Source organism: Passer montanus, unplaced genomic scaffold (genome assembly GCF_014805655.1).
Source record: "Passer montanus isolate IOZ18808 unplaced genomic scaffold, ASM1480565v1 scaffold73, whole genome shotgun sequence".
In the NCBI taxonomy this organism is placed as follows: Eukaryota; Metazoa; Chordata; class Aves; order Passeriformes; family Passeridae; genus Passer; species Passer montanus.
In genome coordinates, this window is record NW_024372481.1 from 3,663,576 (window position 1) to 3,678,477 (window position 14,902).

A 14,902-nucleotide genomic window follows, 5' to 3' on the forward strand; every position below is an offset into this window, starting at 1 on the left:
CAGTGTTATCTCTCTGAAGGACTGTATCACTCCACATATGCCACAGCGTGACACACATACACCCAGCAGCAATGAAGAGTTCAGCTCCTCCACACCCCAAACAGCTCCCTACACAGACCCCAAGACAAGAGCAGCTGTCCTGATTTGCATTTGCTTTTGTATTTTTAATAGATTGCTTTCCATATGTGTGTAGCAAAGCAGTGCTTAAATACTTGAGCAATGTTCACTATAATGTGTGCAGTTTTCCTAAGCAGATATAATAATACACACACACACACACACACACACACACATTTTATATACATATGCCAGGTAAAGGCTGGACCAGGTACAGAATATCTGGAGGACTGTCCTGTCAGGAATTTGCAAGATTTAGGGATTCTCTATAAGAAGTTACACAACTCTTTCCTGTTTGACTGCTCAGATACTCACCAAGTAATCAATCACCATGACTCCTCACAAAGATAACATTCTAAGCAATAGTAAATTACAGAGATGAAATCTCTAAGGGAGTATTTAAACAAACTATAATTACAGAAGTTTACTCTCTTGTGACACTTTTGACTCCTTATCACCAAGTCTTCTACAAATTGTTACCTTAATTACAAGTTGCCAAATTTCTCTGGCCTGACCTCTAAAATGATCAGAAATAAGAATGCCTGATTCAGATTCCATGTTTTTCAAGGTCAGACACTGTAAGGGTCATAATAATGACTGCCATAGTGGGATGCATCATTGTCATAGAGGCTTGCACCAATGTCTTGCATTGCTTTTACTTCAATACATATTAATTTTGTTGGCACAATTTCACCCCCTGCAAATAGAGCCAGGTGCTGACTGTACTGGTCTTCAGTATTATCTCTGTGTCCCTCTGTGACAGCCTTTTTTGGGGGGTAGGTGACATTTACATCTCAGCTGATTTACATCTCATGTGATTCCATCTTGGAAAGGCTGCTTGTAAGCACAGCTACTCCTGCCCAAGCAGTGCCCTCTGCAAGCTCAGAGCAACACAGAACAAAGAACCAGGTTTTGCTCCCTGTGTAGGGGAATTTTTACTTTTCGTTCTGGGATAAAGCATTCTATGGTGAGCTAATTCTACAAGGGAAGCCTTCCTTCTGTCACCAGTACGCAGCAATTCCTGCGGATCTAAAGCAGATCTTTCCATACAGTGTCTGGCACATATTTCAGTGTCAGTTCTACTCTAGAAAATCTCTCTGACCTGTGAGAATGAGCTCTCAGAGCTACACAGGACAGGGAGGACCTAGCAGCCCACAGAGATGCTGGAATGAGTCACCCCAGAAGGGAATGAGAGTCTGGTACCACTCAGTGTAAATGTCAGCTTTTGTGCTGCCAGAGTAGGAAGAGGATAGCTATAAATCTCTGACCAGAGAAAACTAGAACCTCAGACCTGAAGATTCAGCAGGCACCCGCAGGTTTGAGGTCCATTGCCTTTACCATTGTTAAACCCAAAGCCAAACCCAGAGGACAGGTTTCTTGCCACAGGCTGCAGAGCAGAGTGGATGCAAAAAAGGACAGGGACACAAATAGCTTGCACAGGCTAACAGGCTGCTTTAAATCTCAGGTGTAACAGGAGCTGCATTGCTGCTGTTTGTCTTCCTTGGGTCATTGCAGCAAAGGCAAGGGGAACACTACCGTATGAAAAATGGAGTACATGACCTAAGAGCTGGTCATATTGGGCCCAGTTGCTCCGCTTTATCTCTCACTGTTGCAGGCCATTTAGTCTTCACCTTCAGCAGTTGTGAGAGTTCGAATCACAGATGCATTCCATCTGAGCAATATGACTTTCACCAAGGCATTTGCTGTTTTGAGCGTAATAGAGGTTTGCAAATTGCCCTATTTTCAACTGCACTGAATGAGACTATTGAGTAACCTAATGTTGACCAGTGCCAAAGAGCAGGTAACCTTCTGCACTGCCGGTTCAACATCACTCCCCCTGCCTCAGCACCAACTCCACTCTGAGCTGTTATCACAGATCTCCTGAAGGATTTAGAGTCAGAGTGACAGTGGCAGCAGATGCCAGCCTTGGGCAAAGCAAAACAAGGAGATCCAACAGCCACAGCACAACAGCTGGCAACAATTCACCCCACTGATGGCAGAAGCTCTGGGCCAGTGCTGGGAGGGCTGTGCAGCAGCTGTGGTTCACACTATTCAGTGAACAGTTAATACAATCAATTACTTTCCAAGAATGTCTAATGAATCACTGGGCCATTAACCTGAACAGTCATAATGTATATTCCCAACATCAGTATTGCTTGAATAATTCTCAAGGGAATAATTAGAAGTGCATCACTTGGAAGAATGCATTGTATGTAATGCATTACTGGATCCTAATAAATACAATGCCTCCTCAGCATAGCGTCAGGGATTTAGAAAGAAGTCAGTGGATGGAGGAAGAAGAGGTCAAGAGAGAGACCATGATGTGAATAATACCTTGTTATGAGTTTAGAGAATTTGTGTATCTCTTTTTTGGCATCAAGATTAAAGATATGAAGCAGAGAAGGAAGTAAGTTACTTATATGGTCATACTGGTTCTCAACATGTCACTTGGCCCTCCCTGTGGCTAACCTACCAATCCAACTTGCTCCTTATTTAATGTAGACCCTGGTGTCTGCATAACCCAAACTTCGGTTACAATACTTAAGTTACTTTCTAGTTGTAGTTAATTCCATCCTTAAACTAACCTAAGCAGAGCAAGCTAACTAATTCACACAAGGGATACTCCTGGAAGAAATTATGTATGAGAAATGCAAATGCATAATTTGCATGATAGGCAAATTATTCTGCCTCTGTCCAGGACAGGCACTGAACACCCCCTCAAAAGCCTCCAATCCACCTTTGTGCCATGCCACAAGGCACAGAACATTCATCCTCTATGCAATATTTTAAAAATAATCTAGCCTCCCCCCCTCCTTTAATTACTACAGAAATTACAATTAGATGTTTTGGGAGCACATGGCATGCAAGGAAAACATGACCAGCTTCTGCAGGTATGGATAGACATGCTCTTTCCCAAAGGACACTAACCATGAACAACACAGACATGACCTATAGACAGAGCAGGATTCTGTCTTTGTCTGCTTCATTTTCCCCCTGTCATAAGTTACTACTGGTATTAATATTTGTTTAGGTCAGTATTAAGGCCAAGCTGAGCACTGCAACAGCCTGTGTCCCTACACAATAAGAGCTGGTAGGCACAGTAGGATGGAGCCATGACCCTAGGAGTCAGCTATTGCAAAATTAAGCTAAGCTAGCGTCTCAAAAAATCCCTTGGGCAGAAAAGCTCCCTTTACACACCTAAGACTATGATAGGACATAAATAATTAATTGTCCTGTATCTTTCTTACTGAAGAAAAGATTTCAGGTAATGCAAGTGTAAAAACATAGATATATATCCACCATACACATTTTTTTTTCCTCATAAGGATGAAGAGTATATTAAGTGACCTTCCTCTCCAATAGGATAAGAAATCTAATGCCAGCTTAGGAAACTTAAAGTTATTAGCAGTTACATATTACCAGCAACGTATTTTACACCAGACATCTATGAAAAAAAAGTCATAAAAATGCAATTAAATGTCTGAACTGTTGCTATTTTGGAAATTAAAACAACACACAGTGTCCTTGCTGCAGCTTATATTACTTACTTATGACTTCTGCAGTTATTTTCACCAGTTTAACCATGCTTCTTTTCCATAAATGTCTGCTGTAAATAGGTCCCTTGGGAACCTTGAAAATAACAAGATCTGTAATAAAAAAATTAATAACACTGAGAGAAAACTCAGGTTGGAAAGGCATTTTTAGAGCACATTAAAGGGTCTATTAAAAAAAAATACTTGCAGAGAAACACCCCAGTGCTCTTTAGCAGGTAGATCTGAACTATCACTGCTGAGAAGTAAAAGATGGGACACCAAGTTTTCAAGAGATTGGACTTTGTGGTTGCTGGGAATACTACTAGGCTTGCCAAAGTGGCATTAAAGAATTTTGTTTTCTTGATAAAATCATACAAAATACCATTGCGAGTGAACAGGATCAGCAGTCATGTTTGCATTATTTCTACATATCAATCCTTCTTGTACATGAAAAATTCTAAGGCAGCACTCCCAATCCAATTCACAAAGAAAAAGGTAGAATACAGATTCATTTACAGTTGTGAATATTCCAATTGGAAAGTATGAGCTAAGGGAGAAAAGGAAATTATATCAACACATCACAGAACATTGCCAACAAGTAGCATGGTGAATCCTGAACTTCCATGGTTTCATAAGATAATGGTTTGGTCTTTCTTGTTACACAAAATTTGTCACACCTTTGTCCAATTGGGGCATTGGTGTTGTATGCAGTAAGACTACAAAGAGTTCTAAATATTCTACTGCCAAATGGGGCTGTGAAAGTGCAGCATCATAAAAATTCTCATGTCCCATATGACCATAGGCAAGCCCTCTTTGTCCAGCCATCTGAGGGAAAGGGATTCTTGGAAAAACATGAAAAACCCACTGCAGAAAAGACTGGTGAACCCGTTTGGAAACAGGAGATTTCAGTGGCTGGGAGCTGAGAGAAGCACTTCAGGACATGTGTCTTCTCCTCTTTTCCAAAATGCCAAGTGGCCATCCTGGGTTTTTTTTGTTGTTTTGTTTTTTGGGGGTTTTTTTGTTGTTGTTTTTTTGTGGTGTTTTTTTTTTGTTTGTTTGTTTGTTTTTGGCTTTGGTTTTGGTTTTGTGGTTTTTTTTTGTTTTTGTTTTTTGTTTTTGTTTTTTTTTTGAGGCCAGAAGCCAGAAACAAGTTGAGGAAATATTATCACATTTATGCTGGGTCCTTTGGTTGCAATCTGTGGTCAGGGTTTTGCATCTTAGACAGACTGTATGCATTATTATTCTATTTATTCTATTTATTATATTATTATGAATTATTATTATATTAATATTATTTCAGTCCTAGCCCTTCTTTTTAATGCAACATAACTTGTCAAATGATTAAAAATAATTGTAAGAACTGGTCACACCCCGACGAGGTCACCATCTTAGTTTATTCTTATGATATCCAGGCTTTGTAATGCAAAACAATAATAGAAGAGCACTTTTGAAAAAGCACATGAGGACCCCTTGACGTGATGGAAACAGCTCTGAAGATAAGTGGTAAAAGCCCAGGTATGTAAGAACTCTTACTCTGCAGAATTTTAAACTGCAGACTTTGGTGAGAGATGTATTTTAACGACTAAAACATCCTCTGCAAAGATGAACAAAGATTAATGGACAACATACTACTACATAGTGGCATATTACAGCACCACTAGATTATTTTTAATAATCTGCCAATTTTATTATTTGCTATCCCAGCACCCAAAATGTGTCACGCAGCAAACAAATGTGAAAGAAAATACTAACATTCAGGTTACCTGAGGGAGAAGATTTAAGATTTGCCATACTAATCCTGTAACACAAGAAACTCTGTGATTAGAACTTTATGAGAGCAGGCAATCAGATGTCCTTATTAAATACTAAATGTACATGAGATAGTAAAAATCTCTGGTTTCAGTTTTATAACCAAACATTGCTGGCAATATTAATATAGTACTACAGCAGTGGCATCCAAGGCCTATGTCTCTGACAGTTGCTCTGGGCTCACAGCAAAACTCTGGCTCCTACACAATTAAAATATTAAATTATTATGCTTTGTTGAAACTTTCTCCTGCTTGTCCTATCTCAAGAACGCATGTGGCTGAGAGCTGCCTTGCTACACTCAGAAGCCAAATGGTTAATAGTAAACTGACATCTGGTACTCTGAAAGAGCCAAGAATGTTACTACAGAGGTCACAAGGTGAGTGGCACAGTCCCCGAATAAAATTAACTCAGAGGTTTCATGTAGAGTATCAGATTTCTGAGCATATTCTTGACATCTTGTCATATACACATCACCACTGTTACAAATGGGACATAATAGCAGTTCCCTTTGAATGTGGTGCTTAAACAGCCAATATTCTTCCAACAAATTCCCTGGTTTTGAAGAGAATTGAAAGCTATACATTTTTAAAGCAATATCTCAATATGAATGAATAAGAAGTCCCTGCAAAGTGTAGACAATGACTAACCAATGGAGACAAAGGCTTCTACACAATTTCTGCCACCTTTTTATTTAGTTCTTCTTTTCACATGCACATGTACCTGGCAAGACTGCAGCGAGAGAAGCATTAAATACAGAAACTGTTTTTCAGATTATGAGGATGTAAAATGTTCTTTGATCTTAGTGGTTTAATGTGACAACCTCAGCTGAAATATGTGGCTGGCAGTGGTGGCCACTACCTGCTCTGCCCCTCCACGTGCTCCCTGGCTGTCCCAGCAGCAGCTGAGCTCCCACTGGGCTCAGTGTGCCCAGTTTGCTCTCAGTCCCAGGTACTGAGAGCAAACTGGGCACAAACACGAGGTAAAACATGCTAGCATTTTCTCATGGGGGGAAATGTAAAGCAAACTATTTTGGTTTGTATTTGCAATGCACTGAGTGCAGAGAGGGAGAGGTGCTGGTTACATTAACTATGATAAAGTGTCCGAGTGTTTTGTCTTATTTAATCTGAGTATATAAATACTGGTCTGTTTATAACCTAATTTCTGGAGACAGCCCTCAAATACCATCTAATTTCACCTTTTCTTCTGTGCCACACTGCTGCGCCGTCACAGCTGTAATACATGAGGGAATGCCAGTGGAAAACCCTCTTCTACTCTGCCAATGGGATGGCTGAAAAAATGTTCATAGAGTGGTAAAAAGAGTGAGAACATGTCTGGATGGAATAGTGGAAGCAAACCCAAGAATTTGAGAGTAATATATATCTTTTATTATATCACCTAATACAGGAGCATCAGACAAGCTTCTAGGTATACAGGCATTCCTCACATCTGAAATAGCAGCATATGAGAGAGAACGGAATAGAGAAATTTAAATTGGAGAGGAGAGGCAAGGTGAGGCTGAATCTTCTCCATAAGATTTTGGCAGTTGGACATTCCATTATCTCATCCAGCTTCCCTTCACAGGGCCAGTTTCTTCCTCAACATGCTTGTTTCATCAGAAGCAACAGTTTTTAACCTCTCTAAAGGTGAAAGGAACCATGAATGTTATTTCTTTTGCAGTTTAAAATCTGATAAGCACCTGCTAGAACATCCCGTGCATTCCACAGGATGACCAGGCAAAAGAGCCTTTCCTGTCCTCAGCTGCATTTGCTCTTACATTATGAGCAAGGATAAATGCAAGTGTGATTTTCTGTGGACTTTTTTGATTTCTCATTATTACATTCTCTCTTTTTCATCTCTTCTCTCAACAAAACCAAGTTATTTACAGTAAAATTGAACACTTTTTGTTGCCTGCCTATGGACTCACTGATATTTGCATTGTATCATTTTAAGAATGAGAGAGTAGCCCTAGAGCTTAGATTTCCGTAATGTAATTCTAACAGTTTGTAGTAAGTTTGTCCAATTTTTATGAACTACTTTTCTATGACTAAAGTCTGCACTTCATCTGCAGAATTTGCTCTCCCAAATCATCTGTTCTCCTTGCTAAAATATGTTCTCACTTCTCCATGTTCTTAGACTCCATGTTCTGTCAGAAAGCAAGGAGAGTTACAGATCCGATTCTTTCATTGCCTCCATCCACCATGCTTAAGCAAGATTTAATAAAGACACTTTTTTCCGAGATTACTGGATGTTTCATTCCTGTAAAAACATTTCCAATTCAGTAACAGTCTGTACAGAAAAAAAATCTGTTGTATGGCTAAAACAAGAGCCAGAGAGTAAAACATTTTCTAGCTACAGTGTGGCAGAAGTCCTACTGTACTACTCGATAGAACTGTAGAGTCCTATCTCTGTGGTTTTACCCTAGGTGAATGACTTGTTTAAGGGACTACAGGACTGCCTTTCCTATCACAGTTCTGTCCATTGCCTGTGCACTCTGCACTGAATTCTGAGGGTACAGGTCCTCCCAGAGCTTTGGGATTGTACTAGGCACTGGTTTTTCATCACCACTTCTTTTTGAATATACCTACTGTCAGCGCTGACAAATATGTAAGTCTGCCTTCAAACAATAACTGGAAATATTACTGGGATAAGCTTGCATGTCAGTGTCACTATCCAGTCACTTAACAATCACTCAAAGAAATGATATAAAATATCACTTTTTTACATAGATGAATAATAGAGTGTTTGTCAGTCACTCCTAGGCTGACTGAGCCCCTTTGACTTGCTGAAACTAGAGTCCTTTTTTTTTCTAAACCTCACGAGAAAATGTTGACAAAACAGGCAATTTTCTGTAATTTCTCTGCAAGCTTCTGTCAGCACAAGAGGCAGCCAGAGCCCGCTCATTTCAGATAACACCACGGGGTAACCTTTGACATCCACCCCCTCGCTGCCGTTGGAGGCTCCTCTAAGTGCAACAGTTGTGTCTTTCAGGTTGCAGGATGCAGACCCACAATTTGGGCTCTTGTTCATTGAAGGCAGCCTTTGTTTCCCAGCTGACTAAGAAGCTCTTATAAAAGGGATAAGAAATGTAGTTAATAGCTTGAGAGTGGCCTAATCATCGGCTGCTATTACCCCTCCAATATTAGGGAGGATGACAGACCTATCAATAACAGAGCCCCAGGTGAGGTACAGCAGCTGATAAGGTGAACTTTGGCTTGATCTTTGCTCTGCAGAGCACAGCACTTATTTGAAAGAGAAGCCAGAACCTATTTTTTTTCTTCATATTGTGCTAAAAATCATTCAGCTGAGCAGCTTCTGCTGTGTTTTTATATCAGTGATTTGACCAATTTAATTTATAAGCAGAGATGAAAACTGAAGAACTCCCCTATCAGATCACAGAAGCTAGAGATATGCACCTGCGTGGTGTCCACTCGTGAAAGTAAAAGGAGGTGAAACAAGAAAGGTCCCCATGTGCTCATCTCTACACACCTGTGATGCAGCCTTGTGTGTGCACAGATTGGCACATGCATGTGTCATACACATACCGGTTTCCAAGCAGTTAACTTTTCCTTGAGTAAACACATGCAAAAGCTAAACATGCAGCAAATGCATTATAACATTGTTGAAGTTCATTTGTGGTCATAGCAAGTTAAAACACAGGCAGAAGCTACAGACTAGAGCGACTGGACACACTCTTGCTTGGAAACAAGACTACCAATTTACTTTTAGTACCCCAGAGTCTCAGAAGTTACCAGCACTTCCCTAAGAGAGGAAGGACTGGGAGGTATGGGAGGAGAAAGACAAAGATCAGAGCTGATGAGAGGACAGAGAGTGGAAATGAGTGTGAGTTCTTCCACTGGCTGCATTGTGCTAAGCAACTGGTGCTCGAGCAGCTAGTGCTGGGACTAACTCACCTTCCATCACAAACCACAGAGCCTCAGCAGGCAGCTGCAGGCTCCCATTATGTTGCACTGAATGGAGGTTAGTATTTAGAAGAGATGACAGCTAAAGAGGCTTTCTTCATTGTCAAACAATGTTTAGTTTGGTGGGTTTTTAAAAAATTGGTTTAATCCTTTTCTTTTGAAATAAGGGAACTTTTTATATAACCAAAGTGGATACCGCTTTTAAACAGATCCAGTTTTTTGAGAATGTTTTTTTTTTCATCAAGTATTTAACTGGAGTTTTGTTACTAATGCTGGACTTATAGTAGCTAAAGCCAATATAATACTTTCCTGAAGTATTGCTCTTATTGAACTACTTAAGCTAATATTTCCAAAGCCAGAATTCTTTAAAAAGCTACGGGCACAATCTCAAATGGCTCAGAGCCATGTACTTCAGAGTTTGACACTGAAGTATTTTTTTGTCTAAGCAAGTTCTATGTTTTTAAACTATTGTGGCAAATCTTGCATCAACTTCTGACAGCAGCCTTCTTCTGAGCATAGTCCTGGCACTCTGAAAAGCATTAGAATTTATAATCCTAACACTTATGAGATGATGCAGTGAACAGATTAGGATCTGAACCCAAGGAAACTTGAGCCCAGAAGAAATAATCTCTGTGAATTCTAGCAGCATGCAGGGGTGAAGAAGCCCCCCTGGCTGTGCTCAGGGGCCCTCCATGATCTCCTGGCTCAGAGGATTGGGCAGCTCCTTGCACAGAGATTGCTTGACCCTGCAAACGCTACCATGGTCTGGGAGCACAGAGGGGAGCAGCTTTGGTCTGAATGTCCCTGTGGTTCTGGAGGTTCACCCTGGTCACAGCCAGGGTCTGGGGCAGGCCAGTACCATGTCCACACCTGTGGTCTCCCTTTTGGCAGAGCTGGCTCCCCCATGGGCACTGGCCACGCTCTGCTCCAGGCTGGGCTCAGACCCTGGAGCGCCAGGCTGGCTCCGTCCCCTGCACTGCTCAGCCCAGGTGGCCTTGTCCCTTGACAGCCCCAGTGGCTGGCAGCCACGCCATGGCCAGGGGCTGGCTGGACACCGGTGCTGGTTTTTAGAACAAGCAAGAGCCTGGCTGATCTGGCTGTGGTTTTTACAGGCACTTCCACCAGCATGCAGCTGAGTAGCTGCCATGTCTTGTCAAGCCCAGGATATGGGCTTGGAACACCTTTCTTTGCCTGCTAAACTCCCTCTGTTCTCTGTGTGTCAGGGTCGATGTCTCCATTGTGCCACAGCAGTGCCGTTAGTTATATTAACCACCCTCCACCCAGTAATGACAATCCAGCATATCTCCAAATTAGCCTTTTTATTGAAATCAATAAAGGAGAAATCACATGGCACTAAACTATTTGGTGGCAGCTTTGTTACAAACTCATTACTGGAAAAACCCTTTAAGAGACCTTTAGCCACAGCCATTGATTCCATCACAGCAAGGGTGATCTATGGCGTTAATCAGCTGAGTCACAGCAGAAAGCCCTGGCTGTGTGCTGTCCTGCCTGAGACTCGGCCACATGTCAACAAAAACTCTTTATGGGCAGTAGAGTTGTAGCCTCACAAAAGCAAGACTGACACCACCACCAATCTCCAAATAGACTGATTTTAAAGGCAGTAGTTCGCATTCCAGAAAAAAAAAAAATTAAAAATATGCAATTGCATTGCCAAACTGGCTGGCAACACTTACTTTGGCCTCTGAAACTATTTAGCCTTGGGAAATGACCTGCTTTCCCCAGCACCAGCTCTGGGGTTGTTGCAGGTTTTGGACCCACACACGAGTTGCTAGGGTGCCCAGCTGGCTCTTGGCCCTGCCCATGAGCCCATTCACACAGCCACACAGAACCTGCCCTGCATGAGCACATCCCAGCATACCCCAGTCTGAGCAGTTCTCCAGAGATATGCTTTTAGGAATAGAGCAGGAGTTTCAGAGGATCCACCCAGAGTCAATTTTTGCAGGGCTGACCCTTTCTGACCCTTTTTGACCCTCTACCAGTGACATGCTCAAAGTTGTAGCCCTTAATTTTTGGATAACTCCCATGCCTGCACATCTGAGGAAAGGTTAACATGGCTTTTTTTCCTCTGTAACTACATGTTCAAGCTCCATTTGAGTTCCTTTTGCATTGAGGTTGCTGAAAGAATAGACAGCACCAGTACATGCACAAAGCCCTATGTCTCATTCCTGGCCTTGTGACAGAACTTAGACAGTAAAACACTTAGAATCAGATTGCTGCACAAGAAAGAATGAATTGAATTTTTGCAGGTATCCAATATCTAAGAGCTTTAAAGAGCCAGCATCTGATAACAAATGATTCCTGCAGGAGTCTGGTGTCAGTTTATTCCAAAATATGTGTCCACTTGCAGTCATTGGCATCAAGCTGCTTCTTGAAAATACCAAGATATAGCACATTGCCAAATAATTTTTTACTTTTTTTTTTTTTGTCCAAGGTGCTTCCAGAGAGATATCTCCTCATAAGTGCCTGTGCAGTTCAAAAAAACCAGGACCAAAAGAAATTCAGATAGAATGCAAACACATTGTGTAAAGAAATATCTGAGAATAAGGCACATTTTTTGAGACATGTGACACAAAATTTTCTTTTTACCTCTCAGAAAACCTCTATAACAACCACCACAATTTAGTAGTAATTTTTGAAGTACTTCAAACTACATCTGCACTTTCCATGCAGTGCCTTTACCAGGGTGGGATAGGACAGCCCACATGCCCAGCACCTCAACATGCCTGTCCCACAGGGTTTCTCAGTGCTGGCTCTGCTGCCTGCCTGAAATGGGCTCCATCCATCACCAGTGATGGGCAGGAAAAACACATACTGGCCAAATACCTCGACATCAGAGATGCATCCTCCCCCTAGCTGCTCTGTCAAAGCCGAGCTAAAATGTTTTTCTGCTTTGTAGACTTTTCTCAATGAATTTTCCCATACAGGCACTAGCTTCTTTTTAAAGAATTTTGTGATGATGCTCAAATTCATCCTAAGGAGTGTTTATTCTGTTTACTCAAATGAAGCCCAACTGTTTCCCCTGAGAGCTTTCTTCAGGTTTCTCCCTGGGATGAAATTCACTATTTTTACATGAAAACATAATTAATTTAAACTTCAATGGGCTTTACAAACAAAATTTAGATTAAAAGATCAGTAAAGATTTTCAGCACTTGAGATAGAAACAAGTTTATGACTCACAGGCAGGTCTTATTATGACTGAGGGGCTTTTCATATTGCGGTAAAAGAAAATCCTGCTTCCAGGCCATTCCATGCTTTATTGTGACTGAGATGCTGTAGTCCTCTGGTAGCAGAAACAGAAACAGTCCCTTACTCATATGTCCTATGTTGAGAAGATGATTTTTTTTTTTCTCAGCAATCTGTGTGCAATACTGCTTCTTCTGTAAATTTTCTCCTTTCATACCACCTTGCATTCAAAACTTTCAGTAGAATTACTATTTCTTCTTGACTGCCTGTCCTGGAATGCTATTAATTTAACAGTTTGATTCTGAACATCTTCAATTCCCAGTGATCAAAGTTTCAAGGACTTAGGTCAAAGCTGCATCAGAACTTTAAAGTGTGAAGTCTTTGGGACCCTCCAGAGCAAGAGCAGATGGACCGTGCCTGGTAGTATCAGCTCCTGCATGTCCTTTCCTCATGTAAATCTACTGAGCTTTTAATAGAAAAGTACTTTTTCTTCCTACTTTTTTTCTTGAACTGTTGAACTGACCTTGTCGCTCAACACCATTATTTGGCAAATAAGAGGTCAAATAATTTTTCAAGAGTTTTATTTCACCCCTGCAAGTATGTGATAAACAACTAGGCATATATTGGTCGAATATTCTCTCAGATATCTGGGAAATTTGGGAAAGACACATTGGATCCCAAGACTGGAAACACAGCCAACAGAAGCATATTGTGAATCTTGTTGAGAAGTTCCTAAGCTACACATTTTACTTAAAAATTATATCCCAATTTTCAGGTTCAAGCATAGTGGCTTCTCTGGAGACAGTCTGGGCGTGTCATGCTTTGATCCCTCAAAAAGTTCTGAGAAAAGGTGACAAAAGATAAAGGGAAGCATTTTGTTCAACAGCCAAGTCCACCTTATTCCCATGGTATTGCAGAGTCTACCACCCCATTTCAAAGTGAAAGAAAGGAGATACTGCTTTAAAGTGCGCAGACTCTGATGTAATACTGGAACAGACTCATGCACCCATCATGAGAGATAAATAAATGCAAAGCTTACAATATAAAGCACTGTAATGCAGTCTGTGTTCAGATATAAATATAATGGAATTTTTTTTTTTTGAAAATACAAATGAGGAGAAACATACAGATACTCCATACTCCAAAATTCTAAATTTTGGTCCTTGCGTGGTTTTTTATGATTGAGCCTATATCCAGCAAAATTAGATTTAGTGTCCTTGCTTCTTATGAAATTACACAGAGGCTGCTGCTTTATTCCTCTCCAGGACAGTAAAAAGCAATAAAATTCTTGCAGATTTCGACAGCAGGCAATTCAATAAAAGGCTATGTATATTTTATAAGTACAATAAAAACAAGTCTATAGCTGGATCATAAATGGAGGTTTGTTTGGTTGGTTTGTTTTCTGCACACATCAATGTTGGGGTCTATTTTCAACACAGGATGGTCTTCTCAACACACAGGCGTCCCTTTTTGGGGAGAAGCAGAATGAAATTTATATTTTTATAATGTATTATTTAAGCTTTGCTCAAGGGATTTTGCAATGTGTGTCTGTTTAAAATTTAAAGGTGTTGTGGAACTGAATACTTTCCTGTTCTTGATGAGTGCTATAAAATTTTACAATTCTTTTTGTTACATTTTAAAGTGTATCTGTCTTATCATTGTGGCATTCCCTTTTTTATGAGCAAACAATAAATATTTGATACACACATAATTATTTCCTAGACTTCCATCAATGCTCACTGGTTTTTTAATTCCTCAATAATATAATGGTGAGATTAATAGATTATTTTATTTCTGAGCTGTAGTGCTACAATGCATTTTGTGACAGTGTCTGTCTGTTGAAATATAAAATTTTATACAAATGTAAAATCAAAACTAACAACATACAAATGACCTACCCTACATAATTACAGCTGTATCAATTTTTTCTACTCACTTAGAGGAAGAAATTTTAAAACTCTGAAGAAGCCGATTAAAGAAAAAAATACCCTCCCTATTTGTCTCTGAGACAAGTTCTCCAGCACTGAAAATCAGCAACAGGTTTATGTGAGCAGGGTCTGTGGCATTGAACCTCAAGTTTTCTGCAGAAGAAAACTTTTCTATGTAACTACACAGAATCCACAAGTACTGGTTTGCCCTTCTGAGTAGTTTGGTAATTAAAGTCTGACTCATACAGCAAAGAATAACCACTGTCATCTTACTAGATGTACCAAGAATACAAACTTTCAGAATATATGAACAATATGGGACAGACCTAAAGACATTTTTTCACCATCAGAGTGAAGCTAAAGCACTGTTGTTCTCATAAAATTGTAGAAT